The sequence below is a fragment of the Kogia breviceps genome, chromosome 9, assembly GCF_026419965.1.
Source record: "Kogia breviceps isolate mKogBre1 chromosome 9, mKogBre1 haplotype 1, whole genome shotgun sequence".
Taxonomy (NCBI): domain Eukaryota; kingdom Metazoa; phylum Chordata; class Mammalia; order Artiodactyla; family Physeteridae; genus Kogia; species Kogia breviceps.
In genome coordinates, this window is record NC_081318.1 from 78,709,823 (window position 1) to 78,733,260 (window position 23,438).

The window sequence follows — 23,438 nt, forward strand, 5'->3', positions numbered from 1 at the left end:
CTCCTTTCACTACCACCTTGTCCATCCTTGCTGGGGAGATAGACTTATTATTTGTTCCATCACCAAAGTTGGGCTATATTTTATGATATTGTGATTTATAATATACATTTGATATATAACCAATATATATTTCTTATCCATATTTGGTCTTCCTCCATGGTTCCACAAACTTTTGGAATTTCCTGAGCAAAAAGAGCAATGGGAGTACCTTTTGTTATAATATTTAGCCTCTTATCCTCAGTTCTAGAAATAGCTTCAGAGACATAAACGTAAACTGGGTGTCTTGTTATTCATAACAAGCCCCTTCCCACCACGAATGGGTTTATGTTTTTGTTTTGTTTTTTTGTTTGTTTGTTTTGTTGTTGTTGTATGCGGGCCTCTCACTGTTGTGGCCTCTCTGGTTGCGGAGCACAGGCTCTGGATTCGCAGGCTCCGCGGCATGTGGAATCCTCCCGGACCGGGGCACGAACTCGTGTCCCCTGCATCGGCAGGCGGACTCTCAACCACTGCACCACCAGGGAAGCCCGGGTTTATGTTAATGAGTTGACTTTGGAAAGCACCTAAGGATGGGAGCTGGTTGTCAGGAGAAACAATCATGAATAGAGGGTTGGAACTGTCAGTCCCACATCTGATTTCCAGGGAAGCTAGAGGCTGAATCAATCATGCCTATGTAATGTAATTATTGATTAATTAATTTATCATCATGACTCAAAGCGAATTCTTTCCCTATCGGTTCAAACTAGTTTCCATATATTTAACATGGTGAATGATTAAAAATAAATACATCCATAAAAAAAATCATACCTATGTAATGAACGACATGAAACTGTGGGGATTTGGAGAGACTGGGGCACCTGGAAGGGTATGGAAGCACCTCATCCTTTCCCCATACTTTGTCATATGCACCTTTTCCATTTGGCTGTTGCCGAGATATCTTTTCATAAGAAACTAGTCAATCTAGTAAGTAAAACATTTTCTGAGTTCTGTACGCCACTCTAGCAAACTAATTGAACATAGGGAGGGGGTTTTGGGAACCTCTGATTTACAGCTAATAGTTGGTCAAAAGTACAAGTGACAACCTGGGCTTTCTAATGGTGTCTGAATTGGGGGCAGTGTGGGGACAGTCTTGTATGACTGAACCCTTATCTGTGGGATCGGATGCTATCTCAGGGTAGATAGTGTCAGAAGTGAGTTGAATTCTTGGACATTCAGCTGATATTAGAGCATTGCTTGGTGGTGTGGGGGAAACCGCCCTCCCCCACAAATTGGAATTGTGATCAGAACACCATTATTTTTTCGTAATAGCATGGGTCAGTTCTCTACTGACTTGCATAACCCTCAATTTTTTATCCTAGTACTCTGCAGTTTTTAATCTAGCATATTTTTAGGGTGAAAGAAATATTCAATTAAATATTGTTTCAAGTGAATTTAAATCAAACTATTCTCTGTAGGCAAATACCTATTTCTATGTTCCTTTTGGTTCTGTGTGTATATATTCTACCTGTTACCAGTTTGCAATCTGATTTATCAGTGTCCAGCAGTTAGACATAATGCTTGTAGAATAAATATATATAAACACGTGACTTAAATTGCTCCAAATGTGTAAGGTGTTGATTTTATTACTAAATTGTTTTCTTCTCGTTCCATATTTAATTACTGGATTAGTTGGAGGTACAGTAGGAGTAGGAAACATGAATGCATAGATACAAGCCTAAATGCATTAAAGGTTTATTTAAACATTTGTCTTGCTATCTGTTGATTGAAGGATTTTAAATTACTAGTGAAGAGCAGAACTAGGCATTACCATGTGCACTATGACTAGAATCAAGATACTACAAAATTCAGTCTTTATTTAACAGAGTTGACCCTTTACATGGAAAGATTCCTGCTTTTGATTAAGAACTAATTTAAGGGTTATTCAGAGCCAATTATGTAAGGCCCTGAGATTTCTCATGTGTATGTCCTCCTGGGATGCAGGTGCTTGAAGCGAAATCTTGAAAGAAATAATAGAAATAGAATTCCCAAAAGATACCTTAGAATCATAATAGAGTTCTATAAAGAAGGAATTAGAAAAACGTGTAAACTTCCTTACATCTATACAGACTTAAAAAATTATCCTTTATGTATAATACTCAATTGTTAAATAAGGGAAAGCAAAAGCTTACTCTCTAGTAAGGGAAAAAAGATATACTACAGAAACATTTTGAGTCCATAATATAGTCTATAATGCAATGACCTAGAAATTTATCAAGATTTTTCAAAGTTAGAAAACATACTTCCTTGGAAGTTTACAATTATTTGTAGTATGGTACTGTAGGATTTGTAGACTTGATCTTAATTATGCGAAAAAGAGATCTCTGGGGCTTCCCTGGTGGCGCAGTGGTTGAGAGTCCACCTGCCGATGTAGGGGACACGGGTTCGTGTCCCGGTCTGGGAAGATCCCACATGCCGCAGAGCGGCTGGGCCCGTGAGCCATGGCCGCTGAGCCTGCACGTCCGGAGCCTGTGCTCCGCAACCGGAGAGGCCACAACAGTGAGAGGCCCGCGCACCGCAAAAAAAAAAAAAAAAAAAAAAAAAAAAAAAAAAAAAGAGAGATCCCTAGTTTGGTTGCTAAGGGACATTTACAGTACTTATTTAATAATAGTGTAGGACATGGTGACTTGGTCTTCTACATTATAAGGACAAATTCTTGGTACACTTCATTGTATCAAGTTGATCAAACTTGAAAAGGCTGACTCATGTTGATTAAAATCAAAAGCGACATATATAAGCTACATTGCCAATTTATTTTTTTACAATAGAAATATAACTGTCATAGCACATTTCCTTCATGCAAGCTACATGAGGAGACCATTATCAGAAGATTGCTGGTTGACAATAGAATCAGAACCGGTGTCTGAGTGGTGGGAACAGGGTGGAGGGTTAGTTATATGATTTGAATATTTAATGCCCACAGGCTAAAATAGACAGATGTATCCATTTTCTCAGTAGATTTCACTTTCTCATTTTATAAGAGGGGTTAAGTTTTTGGTTCAGGGCAATCTCTTTCTTGCATAATGATAGATGGCTGCTGCCAAAATTCTTTTTTTTTCTGTATACATTTCTGACAAAATTCAGTTGGCACATTTTTTTTTCCAGCAAAGTTATTTTTTTAATCCATTTGATGTCAGGTTTTTCTTGCAAGTGATTCTATCTTGATACAATGTCATCCTTGGCCTTACATATAATGTGTTGAATTTAGAGTTTAACTTTCCAAATGAAATCCTTTGTCTCTTATTTCCTGCTTCTTGATGGGGGCTTTCTTGCCCTACTATGCACTGATTAAAATGAGCAAAAAACTAGATTTACAGAACCACACAATACTCTCTTCTCATTAAAATCACTTTGCACATTTATATTATTGTAAACTGTATTTTTACTACCATAATTCTGTAGAACAAGGATGATTAGTGAGATAAAAAAATTTTCCCAGTATCTGTTTCAAATAATGTCATTTATTTGGAGATGTGGAAAGATCTTTAGATTATTTGAGGCTTACATAACATTTAAACTGTTACTACATATCTAACAAAAATACTCAGATACATAAGGTGACTCTGTGTAGCAGTTAAGGGGTTGATTAAAAATAACCTTTTTTTACATTTAATCAAAGATTAAACAAATTATCTTATACACAGTAGTTTGTATCTCTTAACTCCTTACCTCTGTCTTGCCCCTCCTCCCTTCCCTCTCCCCACTGGTAACCATTAGTTTATTCTATCTGTGAGTCTATTTCAATAGGTCAATACTTTTGACAAAAGCATGCTTGGTTGACATATAACTAACTTTTTGGTTTGGGAGATCTGATATTGTCAAAGCAAAATGGAACCTAAAAGTCTAAACTACGTATCAGTAATTTTCTTCAGAGTATCTTAGCTGAGATAAAATCAATTAAGGACAGATGGGGAGTTGCAGTCTAGTTAGTTATTATCATTCTAGAATTTTGTATCAACTGCTATGGAAAAAAAATTAATAAACAGACAATAATTGCTGAGTTCAAAAAGAGATTTCTACTTATCAGTATTTTTCATTTACGCCATCTACCGCATGGGGAGAGCATTCAGGCAATTTACTGAAGGGCTTTAAAGCTCTTGCCATAATTTATGCATTTAAGAAGATAAGATGACCAGAAATAGTTTTACTAAGCTAGTTAGTAATTAAAGGAGAAACCATGTTATAATAAATAATTTGCTTATAAACTTTTTTTCTAAGTAAATACAGGGAATGTTCTAAAACTGGTAGTTTATTAATTTTTTTCCTCAAGTTTTGTATATTTATTAGCAGTGTTTTGTGTATATTTAAAAACAGTATATTTCACAAATAACCAATATATTATTTTGATTAATATATTCAACACACATTTACTGAGCACCTACTGTATAAAACCACTGTTCTAAGCACTGGGGATATTCTTGAGAGGGGAGTTAGATAATAAACAAGTAATTATAAAGTATGTCAAGTAACAATAGGCACTCGGAAGAAAAGATAGAGCAGGACAAGATGGTAAAGAGTGAAAGATGGTTGGGGAGAGAGGGAAGGTGCAATTTTAGATAGAACTATAAGGGAAGCCCTGGCATTCAAGGAAGGCTGTAAAAGAAGTCAGAGAGGATACAGCCACTATGGAAAACAATATGGAGGTTCCTCAGAAAACTAAAAATAGAATTACCATATGATCTAGCAATCCCACTCCTGGGAATATATCTGGACAAAACTATAATTCAAAAAGATACATGCACCCCTATGTTCATAGCAGCACTATTTGCAATAGCCAAAACATGGAAACAACCTACTTGTCCATAGACAGATGAATGGATCAAGAAGATGTGGTACATATATACAGTGGAATACTACTCAGCCATCAAAAGAAGGAAATAATGCCATATGGAGCAATATGGATGCAACTAGAGATTATTATACTAGGTGAAGTCAGAAAGAGAAAGACAAATACCATATGATATCACTTAGATGTAGAATCTGAAATATGGCACAAACCTATGGCATAAACATGAACCTATCTACAAAATAGAAACAGACTCATAGACATAGAGAAAAGACTTGTGGTTGCCATGGGGGAGAGAGAAAGGGAGAAGGATGGACTGGGAGTTTGGGGTTGGTACATGAAAACTATTACATTTAGAATGGATAAAAAAGGTCCTAATGTATAGCACAGGGAACTATATTCAACCATATTCAATATCCTGTCATACACCATAATGGAAAAGAATATAAAAAAGAATGTCTATACGTGTATAACTGAGTCACTTGGCTGTACAGCAGAGATTAGCATAACACTGTAAATCAACTATACTTCAATAAATTAAAAAAATGGAAAAAAAGAAGTCGGAGAGATATACTTTATTCTCTTGGATAACTGGCAGCAGTGGGTCTGAGATTGAGGCAGACCAACTACACTTAAACTTTTTACAAAAAGATTTACCTTTAAGTCTGAACCTGACTACATTACTCTACTAAACTTTATTGGGGATTTCAGACCGCAATACAATCTAACATTAAATGAAATTTTGAAGAAAAAATGGACTTTGAGTGCTAAAATTTAAGGGAATATGGGGCCCAGCCTCACTGTCCTCTAACTTAGAAACATGCATGTATACGTATCTAGTATGACTTATGCCAATTTTAAGTGACATATTTGAAAAGTATGTCAACTTAGATGTGGTGGTGGGGGACAGTGGTCGCTTTATGAGGACAAGAGATAAGGATTATTAAACAGCCTAGGGCTTGGCTCAGAGTAAACACTTCATAAGTGCACATGCTATTGCTATTATTATTGTTGTTATTATTATATTGGTGCTTTACCTGAATATTGGAGATAAGTGGGAAAATACCATAACTATCCATAGGATGAACAAATGATGGCTGACCAACTGCTTAACCTTCAATCAAACTGGCTTCTAAGTCTTAAAAATCTATCAAAAAAGGCATTTCCCTTATTTTCATCATCTTTATGGAATTTTCTGATGCTCTAGCCACTGCCCTGTGTGAACTCAATAGGTGCATGTAAGCCCATTAGAAAATGCCAAAGTAAACCGTGCTGTTCTGTTTAAAGTTAGAGATTAGCCAGTAAGGCCTCTGTGGAAGAACTGTGGAAGGTGGAGGACAGAAACGAAGGTACAGGCTGTTGCTGAGTTTCAAATGTATCCCACTGGAATTGGACATTTTGTAATCAAAATACCCAAATACCAAATTGTTCTTTCCAGCTTTTTGTCTAAATTCATATTGTGCCCTTTGACAGGAGTGCTGTTTCCCCACTCACTCCTTTCTTTCCTGTCCAATTTCTCGTTTCAAGACTTAAGAATAGAATTAACTTCTCCAAAAAGGCTTCACTTATCTCTACCCATAACTTGTTTTGATGGGTGCTGCACCTTTACTTTCCAATAGTATGTTATATTTTGGCATAATTTAACCTTGTTTATTAGACTTATCTGTTCCTAAGTGTTTGCCTACTTTCATAGTGCAATACAGTTTGTTTTAATGCTGTCTTGATCCAGTTTTAAGACCCTGACTAGAGGCCCATTTCCCTTCTTGAGCAGTTAATTAAGTCCACACCAGACCCTTCCCTTTCTGGCTCTCACACTTTGGGCCACGATGCATCTGTTCTAATCACCCCAGGAACAGGTAGCAGAAACTAGAGACGACCCCCCTGAATGTGCAAAATTATTCAAATTAGCCAATCCACAGAGAACCCACAAAACCTAGTTAACCCCACCTTACTTGCCATACATAAACTTTCCCTACAGCTCCAGCTTGCTGCTCTCGTGTCCTGGGGGCAACCCTCTTTGTGAATCCACAACTGTAGCCTTCTCTCTTTCAGAGCTGCAAGTAACAAAGAGTTCTGCCTTTCATCTATCCCAGTGTCAATGTATTGTGTCCTTCCAACAAAACAATCTTAAAATTTTTATAAAACACATAGCTAGTAGACCACTCTCTGGTCCTTATTAAGATTACAGGACCAATTCCTGGTTTCCAGGCAAACTAGGTGGTTACATCTCCCAACCAGCTGGAGTCTCTCCAGAGAGCTTCCTACTCATTCTCACATTGCATTAATCATTCCTATAAATAGAATCCACTTGCGACCACTTGAGATTGAATCCCATGAAAATGTCAGTATTCAATATTATTTGATCTCAAACATAGCAGTTTCATTATCAACCTGATTATATACACCTTCTCATGTAACATACAGCATGTGAAACATCTAGAGGTAGTAGACCTCATTCCCCATCTCTCCATTCTTCTATACTTTTCCCTATCATTATTCAGTCAAATAGGAGTTGGTGAATCCGTTGATTACAATGATGACTCTTCTCTAATGAGCAATCTTACTGTGCCTCAAAGCGAACACCTGTATACTGCCCCCGTCTGTAATAAGCAAGCAAAGCAGGACTTTGAACCAAGGTCTCTGCCCATATTTATGGTCTCTTCCAAGCCGCTGCTGGGAAGGATAATTTAGGACAGGATCTTCCCTCTTCACACATGCCTGTTCCTGGTTTTCACCCAGAGACTTCGGTATAATTTCTGATAAAACAACCACAATGGAGGTTGTTTTATCAGAAATTATAATCAGCAACATTTAGGAAGGAAGCTACATGGCAGACGTTGTGTGTTCTTACTGAAGATTTGGGAAAGGTCAACATTAGCAGTAGCACAGGGCTAAGAACATCTTCAGTTTTGTTACAAAAGCAAAATTAACCTTTTCAGTTAATCTTTTGATATGAGATTTGGGTAGGTGATGGTTGGAGGGGGAAGGGGATAGTGTTGGAGTTTCCACCTAAGCCTTAAACCAAAAGAAATGCACCAGCAATTCGTCTGTTATCAGAGAACATTGCATTGCAGAGTGGGAGATGCTGACTCTTACGTTAATGAAGAAGTCCTTTGATTACAAATGTTCTCAGCATTCATATTGTTTACTCCCTTGGGAAGTTTGGATGATTTGCAGGTCAAGATTCAGGAAGTTTGGGGAGCTGGATAAAATCTTATCATCATGGCTACAAAATCTTTACCCTAGTCTCTAAGAAAATCTTATTTAATCAATAAGAAAACATAATGATATAAGGGAATTGATTGACTTCAAAGACAAAGATCCTCCAGAGAATTCAGAGGCTGTATCATAAGAGTGATGAGGAGCAGACAAAAGAGGGAGAAAAGAAGATGTTTAATGTGAACAGAAACTACACACACACACACACTTTTATGGTACAGGGAGAAGTGCCATACAATCACATTCAATTATTTCTTAAGAAAGCAATTCCAATGATCATCTATCCAGCAAATAATTCTATCACTGAATGTTCTGACCAAAATGCCCAGAAGTAGCCCTCACTGATCTCTTCCTTAGGTAATCACTTAGAAAATTCCTTTCTTCTGGAACCAACTATTCTCAACAAACGATTCCTCTTTGACATCCTAGCAAATTAGAGGGGTGACCTTGATGAGTTCCTGACAAAAGCTCTGAGATTCTATCATACTAGCTCTGAAGGTATATTCCATATGTGATTGATTAAATGAAAGGTCAATGGAAAAGTTATAGATGATTTCAAGCGTGCAAATACGAGCAGCACGTGTGACAGAAAGGTAAAGGAGTAATACACTTACAAAATCATTTTTCTCTGTGTCTTCTGTAATGAATAATGGCAGGGAAAGTCAGACTGTGAGAGATTGAGAAGTATAAAGCATAACTACGAGAAATTCGGCACTAAGTGAAAAGTAACAGTGTTTTGGGATTTTATTTATTTGCATACTTATGTGTGTGTGTGTGTATGCATGTATGTGAGCACATGCATTTTGTTATTTGTAACTTAGGGGGAAATGTTTGTTGATGGGATGGCACAAGAAAAGGGTATGAAAATACTACACTGTGAACAGGTTAAATTAAGAATGAAGATGAAATCAACCGTGAATATAGGTGGGAAGCCCATGCTGGAAAATGAGGTAGAGAACGTCTAGTTCAGACAGACTTCTAGTAAAAAGAGACAGGGTCCCTTCAAAGACCCTTATTGATTTGTGAGTTAAATGATTGTTCTTGTAATTTATTCCCTTCCCAGGTATTGTATTCATAAAGTTTCTAGCATATAGGATTATTTGCCCCCCAAGTTTCCCATATCTCATTCTATTTTGTAGAGTTAAAGTGCTAAAAACATCATAGGATTTAAAGCTGAGTGTGGATGGGTTAACAGGACTCGAAACCCTTGAACCTTCTGTTATACTGCAGCCCAATTTTTACTCTTAAAATTATAGTGCATTCTGTTTTTAAAGAAAAACCTCATAGAGTCGGATCGGGTTTTAACAAATAAACAATGCAAGCTAAATGACTTCATTCCATTAAGAACCACTCAGTAATTCTTCGTTGTCTTGAAGAGACCTAAAGTCAAGACCATGTTGTAGAAGCTTTCTTCCCCTCCATGTAGGCAAGCTATACTTTCCCTTTTGAACTTCACATTTCAAACCCTTAGGTACAATCTGTGCTTCCCTGAACCCAGAACCCCTCTTAGTCTATGTCCTTATCATTCAGCCTTTTCTTTCCCTTCATCTCCACCTCTCTGCTCCAACTAAACCAACTTCCCCAAGCCTCCCCTTAGCCCCCACACACATTTGATGGGTTAATTACTGCTAATTATCTAAGCCTCAGGCTGGTTATTTATTTCTTCCATGAAGCCCCACCTGAACTATACTCCTATGACTTTGATTCCTGCTTTCTTGGCATTAATTATAGCCTATTTTAGTTATATATTTACTTGTCTGTTACTTGCTAACCAAAGAGTATGCTCCTTGAGAACACTGTTTCTTCGTCTTTTTATAACAAAACCTTAACTATGTCTGGCACATAAGTAGTCAATAAATACTACTTTCTTATGTGTGAACTGTAAGCCTTTATTTTTGAAGTGGCAACCCAAGGGGAGAGGGACATATTTCTTAGTTTTTGTTTTTAATAGTTTACATATAGAAGACTATATGCAAACAAGTGATAGATACTATTTTTAGGGAAATGTTCAGTAGCCTTTGGAATGCAAATAAGAACTACCAGTGATTTAAGTAAAATACAATAAGTAAGGCAGTGAAAATTCACTCTTTTGGTAACCGCAAACAAATTCCTCAAGATAATTTTTTTAAGCTCATAGATAACACCGAATTCATTTGTACAATACCCAGCTAAATATTAATGTTTAGAAAATGAGTATCTAATATGAAATGCTTGCTTATTTTTTAAAAAATTAGTTAATTAAGACAAGACCTTTACGTGAAATGATTAGAAAATCTGTCAATAGAGATAGAAAGATATAGAATACGTGTGTATAAATGGGAAACTTATACCGAGCCATATTAGTAGAGACCAATGTTTACAGGAACATACTTGTTTCAAAGCAGTAGTAAACATGTGTCCATTTTTTATTTCTTTATTTACTTAAATGCCTTATACATCCTTTTAAAGAAAAATTGGGGGATTCTATGTCTCAATGTAAGATAAATTACTGGTTTCCCCTACTTGGAAATCCCATCTTGAGTGACACATTTCCTAGGAGTATGGCATCATGTTTCAAAGACAGCAACTCTGTGTTCTCTTAAGGCACTGTTTGGTTACTTTCAGCCCTTCAACTGCAATGTAAGGTCATTTTTCAGAAAGGCAAGTATCAGTCATATTTGTTTTTGCTTTTTTTTTTTTTTTTTTACCAGCTTTCTACCTACTAACTGAAAGCAGTGAACTGCTCCACTTTTCATCAAAAAAAGAAAACCATAACTTTAAAAGTAATAACTAAAACAAAACCTCTTATGTTTAGCTATACAGACTCATATAGAACATTATTTGTAATCACGACAATATTATGCCTTTAAGTTAGCCTGAAGCAACATCTGTCTTCTGTAACTATTTTTAAAACTTATATGATAAAATACATAAATATGTTTTAAATTACATATATTGTATTTGGCAAAAAATAATGTTTTTACCATTCTAGAGACTGAGATATAAAACCTCCACATAATATAAATATCATTTATAATTAAGTTATAATCTTCAAAATACACACATACACAAAACACACCATAAATTTTGGAACATAGAAGATGTACTGTTTTTCTCAACATGTAAATTTTTACATTTAATATATATTAAAAAAAATTTAAACTAACAAAGTAATCACATGGATTATAACATTCCCTTATAAATTGAAAAAATGACACATTCTACCCCACTGATAGATTGAGATTACTAAAACCATATCTAAATAAGAACTGTTTTTGCTAAGTTGAGGGAAAGTTTAGAAAGAGAGTTGAATGTTTCTTCCAATTTATTTCTGTAATGTTTATGTATCAATCGATTCTAATTTGGGTAAGTTACATTCCATTGAAGTTCATTCAATGTTGAAATTCCATTCAACAATTCAAAAACAATTTTAAATTTTTAAACATTTCATTATAGAAAATTTCAAAAGCAGGTTAAACTAGAGAAGACAGTATAATGAACCCTCATTTACCCATCACACATTTTATCACTCAATTATCAACTCATGACCAAGATCATTTCAAATGTATCCCTACCTATTCCTCCCTGTTCATTATATTAACACAAATCCTAGACATAATATCATTTATTTCAATTTCAATTAATATCTGAAAAGACAGACTCTTTTCCAAGATAAAATCCCAGTACTGTTACCACATCCAAAATAAGAATATCAATACTTCTTCAATATCACCAAATATCCAAAAGGTTTTCCTGAATGTCTCATTACTTTTCTGAGTCAGAATACAATTAATATCTCCTGTTAAAAACAAGACAGGGCTTCCCTGGTGGCCGCAGCGGTTGAGAGTCCGCCTGCCGATGCAGGGGACGCGGGTTCGTGCCCTGGTCCGGGAGGATCCCACATGCCGCGAAGCGGCTGGGCCCGTGAGCCATGGCCGCTGAGCCTGCGCTTCCGGAGCCTGTGCTCCACAACCGGAGAGGCCACAACAGGGAGAGGCCCACGTACCACAAAAAAACCCAAGAAAAACAAGACAGCAGGACCCAAATGAAGTCACTTATGCTAAGTGCCACATCACAATACTGAAACTTAATTAGTTTCATCTTTCCCCGAAATGAATCTTAAACGAGTCAACCAGGAATCACCTGATCAGCACTCATTAAGCAATCTGCCTGAGAGATCCACGCAGTTCCCTAACGGAAAGTCAACTTGCAATAACCAACTACTTTTTTTTTGCCTAAAAGAACTTTCTTGCTCCCTCTCCCTTCTGCCTATAAAAGTCTTTCATTTTGTACAGGTCCTCAGAACTCCTTTCTTTCTGCTGGATTGGACACTGCCCAATTGGAATCCAATTTTACACAAATAAACTCTTAAAACGCCTCAATTTATCTCTGAACAGTCCTGGTGTCAGAAGAGGGAAGAGCAGGAGACCCCTCCCCGCCGCCCGGCCCACTGCCGCCCCAGCCCCTAGGAGTGCTGAGCAACCAGGCAGAGGTACCTGCTCAGTCCCGCGAGCTCGCTGCTTTATCGCTGCCTCCGGAGGTGGTGGGAGGGTCCCTGGATCTTAGCTCTGCAGCGTTTGTGTTATGAGCTTTCAGGCTTTCTTTGAGCCCTTCTTTTTCCAGGATGGGTTGAGAAACTGGCCAGAGTTGAACTGGGACAGACTCAGAACCCAGCCTGGGTACGGGGATGGATCGGTTTGGACCCGGAAGCCAGACAGGGTCTGGGGATGGACTGCTTCCGACTCAGAAGCCGGACCAGGTCTGGGGAAGGACCGGTTCCGACTCAGAAGCCGGACCAGGTCTGGGGAAGGACCGGTTCCGACTCAGAAGCCGGACCAGGTTTGGGGAAGGACCGGTTCCGACTCAGAAGCCGGACCGGATCTGGGATCTGACTGGGTTCAGCTTAAACTGGACTGGGTCCAGGGTGAGGCCTCAAGTGAGTAACATTTTGTTTTAAGGCTGAACAAGTAGGTTAACCTTACTAAAGATAATCTTGACTACAGTGGCGACGGTGGAGAACCTCTAACCTAGATAAACTTAACCATTTATGAGGTGCCCTATAGCAAAAAGGGTCTCAGTCAAGCACTCACTATAAAGGGTGAAGGTAAAACTATTTTTCCTCTCCTCTGACTTGTAGTGACCAGGATGAGAACTGCTAGCACACCCCACTCACTCCAGCGCCTGTAAACTGGATCCTGAGAAAAGTAGCAGAAGTTGGCAAAAGGTGAGAATTCTCGCCAAAGTCATTTTTTCCCGATTTCTAACGGTGGTGCCTGGTCGAGAGAGGAAGGTAAAATTTCACATTGTCCTTTCCTTTCCAATATTTTAAAGAATTGCCTTTTGTAAATTAAATTTTATTTTTTAGCTATGTTAAATATTTACGTGGTTCTAAAATCATAGTTATAAAACAAGGTCTATTCACAGAAACCTAATAATCTAATTGGAATCTACAATTCCAACACACTACACCTGGTTTCCTCTCTCTCCTGTAGGTAAATATTTTTAAATGTATATTTTTCTTCCACTTTTATGTATAAGAAAATATGTTCATAGACATATTGTGTATGTGTGTATATGTGCATGTGTGTGTACGTGTGTGCATGTATGTATATATATATATTCAAATCAACCCCCCACCGCCCTTTCTTTGATAAGCAGTGGAAAAGTATATATACTTTTCTCTACTTTGCTATTTTCACTGAACAGTATGTTTTGGAGATCACTCCATGGCAGCATAGAGAGATTTTCTTCATTGTTTGTAGCATAATAGACTCTATAGTGTGAATGTTCCATGGTTTATATTAGCAGCTACCTTTGGGTTTCTTTTTTCTTTCTTGTTTTTAAAGAAATGTTCACAAATACTGCTAAAATGAAGAGCCTGGTCATGGATATATCCATATTTTTTCCAATTCAAAAATATGGAAATAGAAAGTGGAATTGCTGGGTCAAATTTCATATACATATGCATTTTTTCTGTTTGTTACCAAATTTTCTCCATAATGATTTTATTTTGGCATACTCTTAATGATTTTTATAGGTAGGACATAATAAATATGAAAGTATAATCAAGTTTCTTAGGCTACTTTGTGCCTTCATATGATTCTTTCCTTTGGGAATTGAGAGGACTCCTATTTGAAATCATAGACTCACAATACAAATTGAATTCCTATTTGAAAGTTGGCCTAAATAATAAATTGCTCAAACTGCTACATTGTATGCATACATGAGGTGGAGAGTGCATGTCTGGAAGTGATGCAACTGGATGAGTTATTAAACCATAACTATTTTCTTATATTTATAGTCCCATGGAATTCCAGATACCATTGTCTTTTTTTAAAAAAAAATCTTTATTGGAATATAATTGCTTTACAATGGTGTGTTAGTTTCTGCTGTATAACAAAGTGAATCAGCTATACATGTATCCCCATATCTCCTCCCTCTTGCATCTCCCACCTACCCTCCCTGTCCCACCCCTCTAGGTGGACAGAAAGCACCAAGCTGCAGATACCATTGTCTTAAAGGCATTAATGCTTGCTGAATATTTTATTTCCATTTTGTATTCAATTTTGTATTCTTTTGTATTTGGGTATTCTCTAGTGATTTTTTTTTTCCTGAGATAATTCTCAAAAAAGCTTTAACGTGAAAATAATGGAAATTGAAGGGAAGTTTTGCAAAGTAAAGCATTTTTAATCACTTCTTAAACATTTTAAAGTCCTTTATATAACAAAACCCCAGTATTATAAAAAGTAGTTCTGTGTTTTTGTTTGTTTACTGGTTAAGAATTCCCTTAAATTACAAATTGGGTAACTTACTTTTTCCCAGAGTACTTCAAGACCTAGGAATGATTTTAAGAATGTTTCACTTTCAACTCTGAAATTGCTTATGTTCAACAGAGCAGAGTATTAGAAAACCTTTTGTCAAAAGGTAGAAAGAGGGAGGACAGGCAGAGAAAACATGTCAGAGGAGTTTCATTTTAAGTTTTGAGCTACTTCTCATTGCCACTCTTCCTTTTCAGCCAAGCGTTGTTTTAGTCCATACTCACTGTCTTTCTCTTATCCTCTTGCATTCACACCTCAGCTCACCTTTATCTGGCATCTGCCCTTCCCTGAAATGCCTCCCAAAGTCCAAAACAATATTCTGTTGACACTGTTCAATTCTTATCTTACTGGATATCACAGCTGCTTTGTACACTATTGATGACTTCCTCCATTTTAAAACTTACTACTCTAGAATCAGTAGAACAATCCTGTCCTGGTCTGTTCAGTCAAACAGTGGAGCTACTCAGGTCTCTCTCCTCCACCAATTTTCTTTTATGTATGTATGGTTCCTCTCATTCTTCCAGCCCTCTACTCATTTATACATTTGATTCCACATAAACATGACTACAGAGCTTCTGAATCGGGTCATTGTTTCTGTGTACCTCTTTTTGGATATGCTATAAGCCACTGAAACTTAAAATATTCATCTTCCTTTACATCCTTTCCCATCAGTATTTCTTATCTCAGTTTATGTCACATTCACCAAGAGAATCTCAAAACTTCAGCTCTTATTTCAAAATTTCACTCTCACACTCACCTCTAATCAATCATAGAGTCTTGATTATTTCTCCAGTAAGCCCCATTGCCTGCGTCTCTTTACCCATGGACCAAATTTAAGCTCTCGTCATTTCATGCCTTGTCCCTTTCAATAACAACCCAACTTGTCTCCTTGCCTGAAGTCTTACCTAAATCAAGCCAATCATCTACATTGGGACAGAAGGATTCATTTAACACAAATTTGATCCTGTCACTGGCCTGAGAAAAATATCCATTGTGTTCCCATCACGTACAGGATATAACCCAAGTGAATAAAAATGCCTATCCCTCTAGCTCATCCTCTGTGACTCCTTGTCTTAAATATCATGCATTTGCTTTATCAGATGATGTTTCATAGCTCTATGCCTTCCCCAATATTTCCTCTAGTCAAAACGGTCATCTTCCAGTTCTTTCTTATCCTGCTTTTACATTTGATTTCATATTCAACTCATTGATTCCCCCAGAACAATCCCATCATTCTCTGTATAACTTTATCATAGTAAAGACCAAAAAAAATTGAACTTCTATGATTGTCTCTCTTCACAATAATGGGGTTGACTTCTTATGCTCCCAAACTCTAGCAAATTATATGGCATAAATAATGTTTGGTAAATGTGGGTTGAATTGGACTGAGAAAGGTGTATTAAGATTTCTATATTGACTATGAAATTGAACCAGATAGGTTGGTGGAAAGAAAACCATACAAAAAGAATCAAGTCAATGGAATCGAAAGAATAAGAAAGAGCTAATAAGTAATATTTGGATGGATTAATTTATGTGCTTAAATTATACTTTTCCTTCTACAGCATCATTTGGTGCCTGATTGACTGTCACCACATTTGTGCCAAGTGATTTTCAAACCATGGGTTGACATGGTTATGAATTGCTCAGTTTTGTTAAATTTTTAAATAATTTTGTTCTACATTTTCTTTGCCCCATCTATGTGTTATACTACCTACTAATATCTGCTGGCTGTGTAAAAGACAGCTGAATAATATTTATGGACTTTATGTTCCCTAGTTTACGTTTATGAAAATGGTATTTGAAATTTCATTTGTTTATACGTATTTATTATTCAATTCAAATCCAAATTTTACTTAGGATATGAAAACTCAGGGTATAAATTCTAAGTATTTAAGTAAATTTAATACTTAACATTCATGTTCAATTTATTGCTCTAAAAATATCATTTCCCATTTTAAGGAGGTAGCTTTCATAATGTTTCTGAAACATCAGATATTTTCCAGTAAATTCTGAGTAAACTGATAAAAATCACACAGATTAACTTTTTGTGTTTTTTTTTTTTTTTTTTTTTTTTTTTTTTTTTGTGGTACGCGGGCCTCTCTCTGTTGTGGCCTCTCCCGTTGTGGAGCACAGGCTCCGGACGCGCAGGCTCAGCGGCCATGGCTCACGGGCCCAGTCTCTCCGCAGCATGTGGGATTTTCCCGGACCGGGGCACGAGCCCGTATCTCCTGCATCGGCAGGTAGATTCTCAACCACTGCACCACCAGGGAAGCCCTTTTTGGGGTTTTTATACATATTTTTCATTTATTTCACTTATATAAACTTCAAATAACTCACTCTCTTGAAAGGTCCGTAAGAAGAAAGTATGACTTTTTTTTGTACACAAAGGCTACGTATTGTAGACGTTTCTTCTCTCTTAGCAGCCCTCTTTTACCTTTAACTACCTTTTATGGTCTAATGTTTTGAAATACTCTATATTCTACTTTTAAGATAGACATTAGCTTGGAACACGAGCAACTAAAATAGTGTGTTTAAGGAGGGATAGGTAAAATATAGGCATTAGAAAATGCTGCCTGAGCTACATGTTTTTTTTCAGTTTGTGAATTCCTTGATAATGTTCAATAACCACAGAGAGGTTGAGGGGTCAGATATCCAAAAATTAACCTGCATAATGATCTAGGCAGTGAATTCTTAGACAGTTATGGAATTCCAGGCCTTGTTATTTGCACCAGATTTCCAATCCAGCTTTTTTGGTTCATATTTCATGTTCATATTTGCTAGACCTCTTTTTCTCTACGTATTGCAGTGGGCACAGTTCAGAGAAAAATTGTTTACAAGTTGTATTGAAAATATTTCTATATGCAAAGCGTTCAAAAATAACTTGGGGCATTTTGAGGCAATCATCTCACTGCCAAGTTCTTCCATCTTTCAACTCTCCATCTGATAGAGCCTAATTATTGCCAATGCAAACAGTTCTTATAAAAGATTAGGAATTTATATGACAAATAAATGATAGGAACAGATGACTTCTTCAAAGCAAAACTTTTTAAAAATTTAAAGTTCTCAAAAAATAAAAATTTAAATAAAAAGTCATATATGTAAACCCTGCTTGAAAAGTTATATGGTTCTTGGCTTGGGAGATTGCAAAAAAGAAGACCTAACAAGCCTCAGCTTAAATTTGGAAATTAACTTCAGAAATAATGCAGGTGGCATAGAAGTTTTCTGGAGAGTCTGGTAGGTAACAAATGAACAAGTATATACCCTAACTAAAAATGTATTGACTATATAAATAATTGCTTTGTATAAATTATATACATTATTTTATATATATCATTTTCTGAAAGTTTGTCTATACTTCTCTTCCTACATACTCTTATGGGTTTCAAGAAAGACTCATTTAAGACTCATTTTATTAAATTTAGATATTTGTCATTGGTGTTACAGCATTTTTCATAATGCATTATAGCTTGTTAAATATTAGTTTTTCCCACAAGATAACTTCTCTGTGACTAAAAATCCTAAGTCATTACTATATCCTTTCAACCTAAATATTTCATATTGCATAAACATATACTTCTTGAAAACGATATAAGAAATTCAGTATAACTATTAACAATGTCTCTTTTAAAGCTTATAAATATGGATCAGTTTATAAGCAAACAATAAACAAATGAATAGAAATATTAACAAAATATTCATCAGATATGTGTTATTTTTCAGCGTTATCTCAAAATAGTATTTGATGGATACTATCCAAAAAATATTGTGCAGCTTACAGGCTTACAACTAAATCCACCAATTATACTATTTCTTTTGGGTAAAAGTTGTATACTTTTTCCCTGCATATAAATCAAGGGAGCAGTAGGAATGGCATAGATAACAAATTTAAGCAAAAAAATCTCTCTAGATATTCCAATCATTTTTAAAAAGTAGGAGCTCTCAAAGCTAAAACATGCTTGCTTTTAAATCTAAAACCACTGACTATGTACTATTAAAGGACTATTTGAATCACAGTATATTGGATTATTCTAGAATTGAAACTACCATAAATAGTTCTTTATTAATTAAAGAAAAAAATCAAGGACTTAGCCCTTAGTTTTAGATTCTATAACTTGTAACATTAGAGAAAAGCTAAGCTGTGTTTTTGCTATTTCTGACATTATTCTCGACTTGCACAAAACTTCACAAAGATTCAAATCAGAGAAGCAGAGGACCTTGCAAGAGGTTTACCACTTTAATGATTATAGATGGATACATTGATAGCTGCAGATGAATTGAGGGAGTCAGATAAGTAGATAAATGATATGTAGACATATAATGAACTTTTCCATAATGGTTAATAAACACATTTCATGTGTTGTCCTTGTCAGGATTTGGCAGCCCTATCTTCTCCTGATAATCAGGATCCAATACCCCTCCCACTGTAAAAACTCCTTTCTTTGCTTATTACTGCTCTGTTGCCATGAGGAGACTAAAATTACAAGGGACAGCCATAGCTTTAGGTGTTCTTGGGAAAACTATCTCCTCCCTGTTCACAACAAAACAAAAAATTAAAAAACCCACATTTCAGAAAACAATAATCACTTTTCACATTAATGTTAGTATCTAATCTCTTTTGCCTTAAAAAAAGTTAACTTAAAATGTTTCTTTTTGTTCTAAATGAGAAGCTATATTTTTAGCTATAATCAAAAATACATGCACACATTACAAAAAGTGTACATTTTAAAATGTACAAGCATGACAAAAATTAGTTTTATTTCAAACTTTAGTCCAGTGGGGAAGAAGTGAAAGAAATGAAATATAGATTTTGCCCCTTATTGCTAAGGTATCTTATCTAATATTTTTGCTTTGAAAATAGTTTCTTAACTGCTTGTCTTGATTTGGAAAGTGATATTTTGATTCATAATAAAAAACATGTATTTGATCTAGTCCCCATTTCTGGCACAGAGTTCCTAAAACCCTTAGAATTTGCTTAGTGATAAGAGCCACAAAGGTGTCTTTTGTGGTGTTTAGAAGGTTACTTTGGATTGCACCAAAAGTTGGGGGCTGGTTGCCAGGAGAACAACCAAGTGATTAGAGGATTGGAATTTACAAGGGAGAGAGGCTAGAGACTGAATCAATCATCGATGGCCAATGAGTTAATCAATCATGCCTACTTAATGAAGCCTCGGTAAAACCCCAGAAGGATGGGGTTTGAAGAGCTTCAGGCTTGGTGAACACGTGGGGATTAGGGAAGAGTAGTGTGCTTGGAAAGGCCATGGAAGCTCTGTGCTCTTTCCTCATACCTTGCCCTATGCATTTCTCCCATCTGGCTGTTCCTTTTATAGTGAACCAGTAATCCAGTATGTAAAGTATTTCTCTGAGTTCTGTGAGCCATTCTAGCAAATTAATCTAACCCAAGGAGAGGGTTGTGGGAACCTCTGATTTATAGCCAGTGGGTCAAAAGTACAGGTAACAACCTGGGCTTGTTTGTGGCATCTGGAGGGGAGCAGAGAGGGGCATGCAGTCTTGTGGGACTGAGCTCTCAATCAGTTCAATCTGATGTTATCTCCTGGAAGATATTGTCAGAATTAAGTTGAATTGTAGGACACCAAACGGGTGTCAGAGCTTGTTTGGATGTGTGGGGGAAAACCCTCCCCCCACACGCACGCCTTATAGGCTGGAAATTGGGAAATTGGGTCCAAGAACCCAAAATAGTACCTAATCCTTCCTATTGGCAGTGAGATGAACTAGGTAGTTTTGTAATTTCAAAATCAGATCTAATTTTGATATTATGTAATATGGTATTTCATATAAGTCTTTGACTATATTATGCATTCATGTAGAAGATAACTCTTTTAAATATTCATTTTATATCATGGCAAGTTTTGGATATAGATTACTATGTTAGAAAAAAATTATTATAACAGAGTTGGGAAGAAATCCAAGATATCACTGTTGATCAATTCAAGATTAAAATATAAATATTCAGTAGGTTAAATAAATTAAACTATTTCATTATTAAGTAAATCCAATTTCTATCATATTTACCATTTAAGTCTAAGCAAATGGTGGCAATAAAAAGACTAATGAAAAATATTTTGTCTACATATTAAATCCATTAAATATAAATATACAAATGAAGTTACCTTACTTTCATAAGGATAATTCATATAACTTTATATAAATTATTTTTACAATAAAAATTATAAAAAGGAAAAGTTATAAAAGTTTAAAGATATTGCCTTATCTAGATGTAGAATTCCATGTTTTAAATAGAAATGTGTCTAGCCACCAATTTTCAGGTGTTGATCATCTGAGACATTATAATTTAGGTGTTATTTACTGAAAATATGCCATCTATTGGAAGATTCAGAGTATACGGAATAAATTAGCTATTTCTTTAGCACCCCTAAATCACTTTATATCTTTGTGATACATATAAGTTCTTAAAATATTTGGTAGTTGAAGAAAAAAATATATAGATTTAAAGATGTGGAAATATATACTTTAAGACATTTTTCCATATGGGAGAGTTATAATTTTCACAGAGAAACAAAGCCAAAGTTTATATATCACTTGACAAATCTCTCTGACAATGAACATTCATTTTGGCATTATATAAACCACCAAATATACATGTGAACATCATGACTTAATACCTCAAACCATGACAAATTTTTTGCTGTCTTAGCTTGCCTTAATTTCAAAACATCATTATATGTGCTCTGAACAATATCAGAATCTGTGCCTTGTCAATAAATCTGGTTCTCATCTTAACATTTTAAAAATGTAATTGTTTTTAATAGCTTTTCAAATGTAACAAAGACTGTCGTTTGAAGGGAGGGATAGAAGGAAAAAAAACAGCAGTAGCATTTTGTATTGATAGTATAAAATGTATCTTTAAGATTATAATTCATGTACCTGCTTATATATATATATACACGTACAGATTTTATACGTATTACGCTAAATGTTAACATTTTAATAGTACTAAATACATGGATACTGTGTCAGTGTTAGCTATTTATTACTTATTGACGGTGTGCTTTATCCTTGATGCTGTTCAAGAAGTTAAAGGTTTGTCCAAGAATAGAAAAGAATCTCCATTTCTGCCATGCCATTACTTTAAAATATAGGCTATTTTAATAAATTTACCAAATGAGAAGCATATGTGACCTATCAAGACCTACTTGGTGTCTTATTATAAATTTTTGAAATCTAGGATATTATAAGTACATTCAAGTTGTGCTTCTTCTCCTCAGTGATTTGCTTATCAGACCAATGTATAAAGTGTGAGTGGTCATTTCAGGAAACACCTGTCATCCCCAAATCTTACAGGACTTGTGCACACATGAACTTGGAGTGTTGCAAATGTATGACAGAAATGCTTGTTTGGGTTCCTTTCAGTGAATACCAGAGTGGATCTAGCTGTGAAAATTAAAGAAAAGGTGTACATGAGTGTCACTTAAGGAAAAAGCCATGGTTTTAAAAACTACACATATATTCTCACAAAGAAAGAAAAGCTTAAATTGGTATACTATAATACTTCAGTGCAAATTCCTGTGTCAGAATTTACGCTAGATATTTAATTGCTACGTGCTTTGGTTTTTCTCATCTTTAAACTAAGAATGATAAAAGAAATAGCTGTGTCAAGAGTTTTTAGAGAGGGCTAAATGTATTAATAAATGTCAAGTATTTAGAATCATGTTTGATACTTAGGAAGAGTTTAATCAGTATTACTTATGATGATCATGATTACAGTGATGGTGGTGGGACTGGCAGTGGTAGGAGTGGTGGTGTTGGTGATGAAAACCAACTAACAATGATGTCTTCGTTTGAGTACTTCCAAAAGCAGACACTAAGACAGGGGCGTAGTTACAAGTACAAATTATTGGGAGGAGGGTGCTCCTGGGAATGATTACAATGGAATAGGGAAAAGTAAGACCTATAAGAGAGATATGATAATAAAGAACATGTTATAAATGGATTATTAGTGAGGGCAACTGGAGCCCAGTCCTGCTGGGGACTCTGTAAGAAGCCGTGTAGAACTTGCCTTAGAATCATCCCACTGGGGTGTGGAAAGGGGAGGGGGGGAAGGGAGGAAGGAAGAAAGGTGGGCATTTATTCACTGTCATCAGGACCCTATTGGTTTAAGGAGTTGTTCTCACGATTCCCAGGTGCAGAGAAAAGAGAGACATAGGTACTTAAGGGAGAAGCTTTCAGCTTACTGGAAACCATCTCTATCTGCTGTAGGTGAACTAGACGGGTCAAGGAGTTAAGAGTTGAAACATAAATGTAGTCTGCTTCTTCCAAGTTAACCTGTAACTATGAAATTAATACAATGATGACTTAGGCAAATTCATGCAAAATTCAGACCAGATTATAAAGGAAATGTTTGTCCAATAGTTATTGGTTTAGTAAAAAATAGGGGGACATTTGCACAGTTCTAAATTTTACATGTATAGTTGTATTCTAGACAATAACTTTATTATATATTAGTTGTTAGTTTGTAGAGTTCTTCTTTATAAAGATTGTCTACCCACTTTCTTTTGTTCTAGTCAGCACAAGATTATTATGAAATTAATTGTTCAAGCACTTTACTTTTTTCATGATCTGTGACT

The 23,438-nt window shown here is 35.8% G+C and overlaps 1 long non-coding RNA gene across 1 annotated transcript in view; it reads right to left on the reverse strand.

Moving 5' to 3' along the window:
• The window catches only part of LOC136794864 (uncharacterized), a 177,790-nt gene extending 165,068 nt beyond the window's left edge, over nt 1–12,722 (reverse strand). Inside the window, exon 1 of the long non-coding RNA XR_010842274.1 lies at nt 12,514–12,722. This is a non-coding gene — a long non-coding RNA (uncharacterized lncRNA). The remainder of the gene's footprint in view (nt 1–12,513) is intronic.
• Between the last annotated feature and the right edge of the window lie 10,716 nt (nt 12,723–23,438).